The 6696-nt window shown below is 36.7% G+C and overlaps 1 long non-coding RNA gene across 1 annotated transcript; it reads left to right on the top strand.

Annotated features, from left to right (window-relative positions):
• Window positions 1-1155: 1155 nt before the first annotated feature.
• LOC146897818 (uncharacterized) lies at window positions 1156-4872 on the top strand. Its single transcript, XR_015021446.1, has 5 exons — window positions 1156-2291; window positions 2392-2523; window positions 2629-2798; window positions 3139-3298; window positions 4635-4872. It is a non-coding gene; the product is annotated as an uncharacterized LOC146897818 (long non-coding RNA).
• Window positions 4873-6696: the final 1824 nt, after the last annotated feature.

The following is a 6696-nucleotide window of genomic DNA, read 5'->3' as shown; positions in this document are numbered from 1 at the left end:
GTACATGATGAGTCAACTATGGAATTTAAGTTCTGCTCGGAAATAAGTTTAAGAATGGTATTATTAAGTCAGAAGGTAAGTCAACCAGTGAGTATGTAAGGTTCAACCATAAGAAAGTAATATGATAATACGTTAAGTCCATTGTGAGATTTAAATCTTACAAGCCAATGAGAAGTGCGAGTTACGACATTGATTGTCACATGAATGGGATTGAGTAGAGTTCAGAAAGATGGTAAACATAAAAAAAAAGGAACGTTAAGTTTCACTCGAATCCATGATTTTGAGTATTGGTTAAAGACAACATGTGGTAATCAGAGTAGCGCAACAGAAATAAATCGGTTAAATTGTTAACAGTAAAGAAGCTTCATGAGAAGCATTATGAGACGAGCAAAGAGTTCTCGAAATGTCAAGTAATGAGATTTATACAATCAATGATGAATAAGGTAAAAGTATATGGATGTGTTTTCATCTAAGTAAAATAGGAAAGGTTGAAGACGCTATAATGAAGTAATCAGGTCGCCTATTAGTGATGTTGAGCATGTACAAGACTGTTAGTCGGATAGAAAGAGTACGTGTTCTGACAAGAGAAAATACATGTAAGATTCAGAAAGTCCTTTCTTGTGATTCAAAGTGATGATCAAGGCAACATGTGAGGTGATCGGTATCTGAATAATAAGTGCCATACGGGTGAAGGTAACAACATCTGAACGTTATCTGAAAGAGATGTTTTGAAGATACGAATTATGAACGAAAAGATTCATACCCTCCTATGCCATATTTGTTAAGTGATGATGATACTTGCTAACGATGTCAAAATTATAATTTTCTTTCAACTTTTAAAAGTGAAGACGACATTAAGGGACTTGGAAATGAATTATTCTAAAAACATGATATTTTCATTTTCTGAAACCGATGACACACGCCATAAATGAGTAAGTTCACTTGAGACGTGCAGAATTCCAGACCAACTCGTCAGTGGCGAGCTTGGGACGAAATTCAAACCTTTTTCAAAACATAGAAACTCGTCTTGTGACTCTGTAGTACCGTTATCAGTTTGGTTTCAAAATGATTTCCTTAAAAAGGTTATACATAATTTATTCCAAGAATCTGTATACCAATGTTTATAAGATTTCTTAAAGTAAAAAGATAGAACAAGTATCATTATTACCTAACAGTATGTGGCACTTGAGGTATGCAAACACTATGGAAATTAAGATTTGACGAAGTGAACAACAATGTTCTTCAAAAGGGTCATATGAGACGTACAAGTATATGTTAAGAATGTTCAAGTGCAAGCGGACTAAGTCGGAAAGTTTAAGAGCATGTGAACCAAAGACTGGTTTATAGATGTCAAGTATAATGGCAACACTTAAATTTGCTTCTCCATGATAAGTTATATGAGTTACCGATGGATTTCGGGTGCAATGAGATCAGAATATTTCCTAAGACTCTGAAAAGAGATAAGAGATTCGTGGAATCATCTAGATAAGTAATGTAAGTCAGAGGCATGAGTCTCAAGTTATATAAGAAAGATTATGTGTTTACACAATTAGATGTCTATGATGCAATTGAGCACTGCAGGGCAAACCTGGATTCTAGTAAGACTCCAGTTAAAAGGCAAATCCTGAGTGTTCCAGTTAATGATAAGTTACCTATATGAATGAATTATGCCAAACAGTTGAGATACAGATCAGAGATAATTAGACCAATATGCCGTAAGAATAAGTTATGATTATGATGTTTTTACGTTAAGCTAAGACTATGAGAAGGATGATTCCGACGATGCAAGGATTATTTCAAGATGTTATGTTTGAACTCAGTACCCATTAAGTGATTTCTAAATTTCGAGGACGAAATTCTTTTAAGGGGGGTAGAGTGTAATATCCCACTTGTCAGCTAATGGAATATTACCGGTTGAATGTGTCAGAGAATTATGAAATAATTAAATATGATGGAAATAATTATTATGTGATGTCAGCTAAACACAAGTTAAGTATCAGAGTTAGATTTAACAAGTTTAAGACAGGGGCATTATAGTACTTTCCTGTGGAAGGGATGTTTTTATTTGGATTTTACCCCAAAATATCTTCACTTTCTCTTTTCTTCTTCTCCCTTCACGAGAGAACAGAATTCTGACCTCTTCCTTTCCCCTACTCTCTCACGCCTCTCTTCCTTCTTCATCTTCTTTTCTTCTTCTTCCATCAATCCTTTCCAAACTATTTCCAAATCATGAAACAAGTTGTGTAAGTTTCCCAATAAAATTTTATGGTGCTAGAAGCTTGGATTAATAGGTAAGTTTCAATTCTTATCTCCTTTAAGAAGTTAAGGTTTTGATTAAGTTGGATTCTTGAATGATCAAGCTTTTGTTGTGGTTTGTACATAATCATGGAGGTATATAGAAGCTTGGGTTAGCAATTTTTCCATCTTAAAGCTCATAAAGAGATGTTCAAGGGAAGCTAGGTTTTTGATGCAGAGAAAAGTTGGAATTGGAGCTTAAGCTGGGGCTGTTGCTTAATCAATTAGGTGAGTGTTTCATTAATTTTGAATTTGAGGTTGATTATGGATGAATTTCATGAAATAGTGGTAAGCTCAAGTTCTGGTTTTTACTTCGTACCTATTTCTATGTAGCTTGGAATTGAATGATTGCTGAAGTTTTAGATTCCTCATTCAATTCCCTATAGTTTGGACACAAATTTTGTATGATTCGGATTTGAAACGAGTTCGGAAAACATGTTTAAAGTTTGGTATTTTCTGCTGGATTCTGGCTGCGGATTTTGGAACAGGACTTCATTAAAATGGTAAGAACTCTTTCCATGTAACTCTGAATTGAGTGGTTGTTATTGTTGTGGATAGCTAACGAAATTCCCTACAGTTTAGACACAAGAATTATTAAATTCTATTAAGTATAGTAGGAGAAAATCTACCTGCAAGTTTGAGGAAAATTTCAGTCTCGTTTCTATACAATGTCCACTCTTTTGTTAAACTGTACAAATTGGATGGTTAACCCTCAAAACAAAAATTATATTTGGAATCCTGACGACCTAAGCTTTCCAACGAGTGGTCGTTTGCACAAAACCGATATCGTTTGGTATTTTAATTAAATTGTTAAAGTTATGGCATTGATGCTGGATATTGCAGGGTACGGGTTTTGCATAAGTGAGTCATATGGAATGGACAAGGACTTAAGCGGAGGTCTGAAAATAAGGCTCTAAGAGCAAGAGAAGAGGGTTGAAGGGAAAGCAATGATATGAGCTTTGAGTTGTGACAAAAGATATTGAGAGAATCAAGAACTTTTATGGTGAGTTCCATAGATAGTTTTCCCACCCTTGGGATTATGTTTTTATCTTGTGAGGATAATATGAATATTAGGAATTTTATATGTTATGATTAGTTACCCAAATTATGCCATGCTTGCTAACTCATGAATACTTGTTGAAGAGATGTTTTACATGTTTTTTTTTTTATATGTTACTTAAGAATAAAGCAAGTATTTAATATGTTGGTAAAGCGTGGCATACGAGAGAAAAATATTCATTATGTCCGGGTAGCATGAATTAAGAAAGGGATTGAACGTAGAGCCTCGACATAGTTTGTCGAGAACTAGAAAATAGCAAGAATTCCTAAGTATGACTAGTATATACCGGATGATTAAGTAAGAATCCTAAATATGATAAGACGCGAAGTGTAATCTTTTCGCATATGTTTAAGATAATCGAGCATTATGTTAAGACGTGAATTGATGATTAATCTCTTCACATATGTAAGAATCAACAAGTAAGCATGAAAATGTTTCACCTTTCATGATATGTTTAAGATTAAGATTTATGATTAAAAATGAATATGTAGGTGACATGTCTCTTGCAATCCATGAAGGTATGGATTCAAGGGGTTCTCATGATGGGAACGATTTAAGCCGTAAGGGACCCGCATGTCACTGAGTAAGCAAGACGTAGGTGCTCGTGTCTCTTGTTATCCACGTCAGGGGGATACGAGAGGTTCTCAACTCAAGGGGAACGGTTCAAGCCGTAAGGGACCCGCACGACACCGAGGGAGTCCGATGTACATACATCGGTCATGTATGGGATTGTTCTCGGGGTTACTCCACCCGGGACTCTCCGTAAAATGAACTCAGATAATAATGTTTGTTCAACGCTAACCAAGTATGACCCTGACTTTATTTATGTTTATGTTGCAAGAAATGAAATTATGTAAGATTATGTTTATTGGCAATAGCACGAGATGCTATTAGACAAGTATAAGATATGAAATAGATCAAGTAAAGAATGTTATGCCGATGACGATCTTAGGTTCCCCTAATCGTCCGGTTTAGGATTGTGTCATGAATATGTTATGTTAAGTCTTGATGCGTTTAACGTATCTTGAGTTAGCGATCCTAGGATCCCTTGACCGCCATGACACGTATGATAGTAAGCCTATAACAAGTAAGATGAATTATGACGGCCCTAGTATGCACAATCGTCTAAGTATGCAAGTCCCCACACACGTATAATAAACCGTCAGGTTGTAAAGTAGACACGTGGTGACCGTAGGTTTCCCCTGAGGTTACCTATAGCCTAGGATTTAGGGGAACTCACTGAGACATTAAGTCTCATTCCAATCCTTATTTGTTTCAGATAAACAGGTTGGATTGCAAGCTAGTAGCCGGATGGATATTTTAGCAAGTGCTCGTTCGTACCCGCTGCAGAATGATTATGGATTCAAGGATGCATTTATTATATTTTAGACAAGAGGTGTAGTATTGTTTTTGTACGAACGCGTATTGTTGTCTAATATATTCATTCGAAGTTTTTATGTTGTAAATTTTAATGTATCAAGTACTCAAGATAACGCACATGCTAAACTTTCTAGATACGTTTAGTATGGGTGTTACACCATTCCCCTTGGAGAACCTTTTGTACCCAACCTTGGAAGTAATACAAAAGACACGACACCTTAACTTAGTGAAATGCGGCTGCCTTGCGGCTCAACCATTCCCCTTAGGGAACCCCTTGAATCCAACCTTGGAAGGATTACAAGAGACATAACACTCTTTCTTTCTTATAAGTCTTAGTCTTATGCATGAAAATTAACTTAAACATGCTAACTCTTTTAGCTCGGATCCCTAGACGATCCCACTAGAGGTAATTATATGCTTGCTTAACTTACTTTGTGAATGGATATAAAATCGATTCACGTCTTGCCATACTCGTATGGCACTTGCTTCTATGTGAAGATAATACTCTCATTACCTCGCGTCTATCAAGCATACTACTAATGCAAAGAATTCTATTCTTTCTAACTATTCTAGTTCTCGATAACTATACCGAGGCTCTAGTTCTTCCCTTTCCTTAAAGATTATCTTGCTACCTGATTCAACCATCATACTCTTGCTTACCTTGCTTTACTAACATGCATAATACTTGCCTCTTTAACATAAGAATCTTGCTTTTATTGATCATCATTTGGGACCTTGGTTTGAGGGGTTTACATTCGTAAAAAGACACCACGGAGAAAACCGCGTCGCGAATCCCCATGCCTGCCTGAAGCAAGCAAAACAGTGAGATTTCTCACTGTCTTACTTGCCTAGGCGAGTGATTCTACTGGGGAGGCGAGCAGTAGCTCGCTGTGGCGAGTTGGGGGCGAGCAGGACCCCCTGTTCGGAGTTCTAGCTCGCCGTGGCGAGTAATAGCTCGTTGTGGCGAGTTAGGACAGTCCAGAACACTTAAAAATGGTATTTTTGACCCAAAAACCTCAAACCAAGTGTCTCTAAGTGTTTAGGAGCATATTTGATCATAGGAACTTGTAAAACAATCATTTGGCAAGTATAAACATGTTTAGTATGCATTGGCAAGAAAAGGGCAACTAACATATACTTGAAAACCCTAAAAACTTCATGATAATCATAATAATCTATCATGGCATAATCATAATCCCAAAGGGTTGGAAAACTAGCTATGGAACTCACCTAAACATGTTCTTGTAATAACTCCAAGCTTCAAACTCAAGCAAGCTAAAACCCTAGCTTATTTTTCCCCACTTGCTTCTTTCGCTCAAACCCTAGCATGATGATCTTTGCTAGCTCATCTCTAATCCATTCCAAAGCTTCTTTCACCAAAACCCTAATTTCCAAACACTTCTTCAAGAGGAGAAATAGAAGAAATCAAACATAATCCATACTTCCTTAAGCTTAAATGATCATAAGGGAACAAGTTTGGAAACTTACCATGAGAGGATGAAGTTTCATGAAAGATTGGTGAAGAGGAAAAGAGATGGGATGAACTTCATGAGAGGTGGAAAAGAGAAATCAAACCCTAATCAAGCTTCTACTTGTACAAGAGATCATGAGGGAACAAGATTGATTCACTTGCCATGGAAGAAAGAAGATTTGGAAGATTTGGTGGAGAGGGAAAGAGATGGGCGTGTGGGTGAAGAGAGAAGGAAGAGAGAAAAGCTTTGCCAACTTAGAGAGAGAAAGAGAATTGGAAATGAGATATTTTTGGGTCAAAACCAATTAAATATCCTTTCCACGTGAAGTTACCATTTTGCCCTTGCCTTGAACGTGTTTAAAACGACTCTGATTCTTTTCCCGTAAATAGCTGACATGTCATAAAATATTTCCAATAACTTACTTTCCATGAATTAAATTCATCTGACACGGTCAACGGGTAATATACCGATACTGTCAGGCGGGATATT

The sequence above is a fragment of the Medicago sativa genome, chromosome 8 (genome assembly GCF_051527215.1).
Source record: "Medicago sativa cultivar Bolivia chromosome 8, Bolivia_mono, whole genome shotgun sequence".
Classification (NCBI taxonomy): domain Eukaryota; kingdom Viridiplantae; phylum Streptophyta; class Magnoliopsida; order Fabales; family Fabaceae; genus Medicago; species Medicago sativa.
This window is presented reverse-complemented; position numbering and strand designations above follow the sequence as displayed.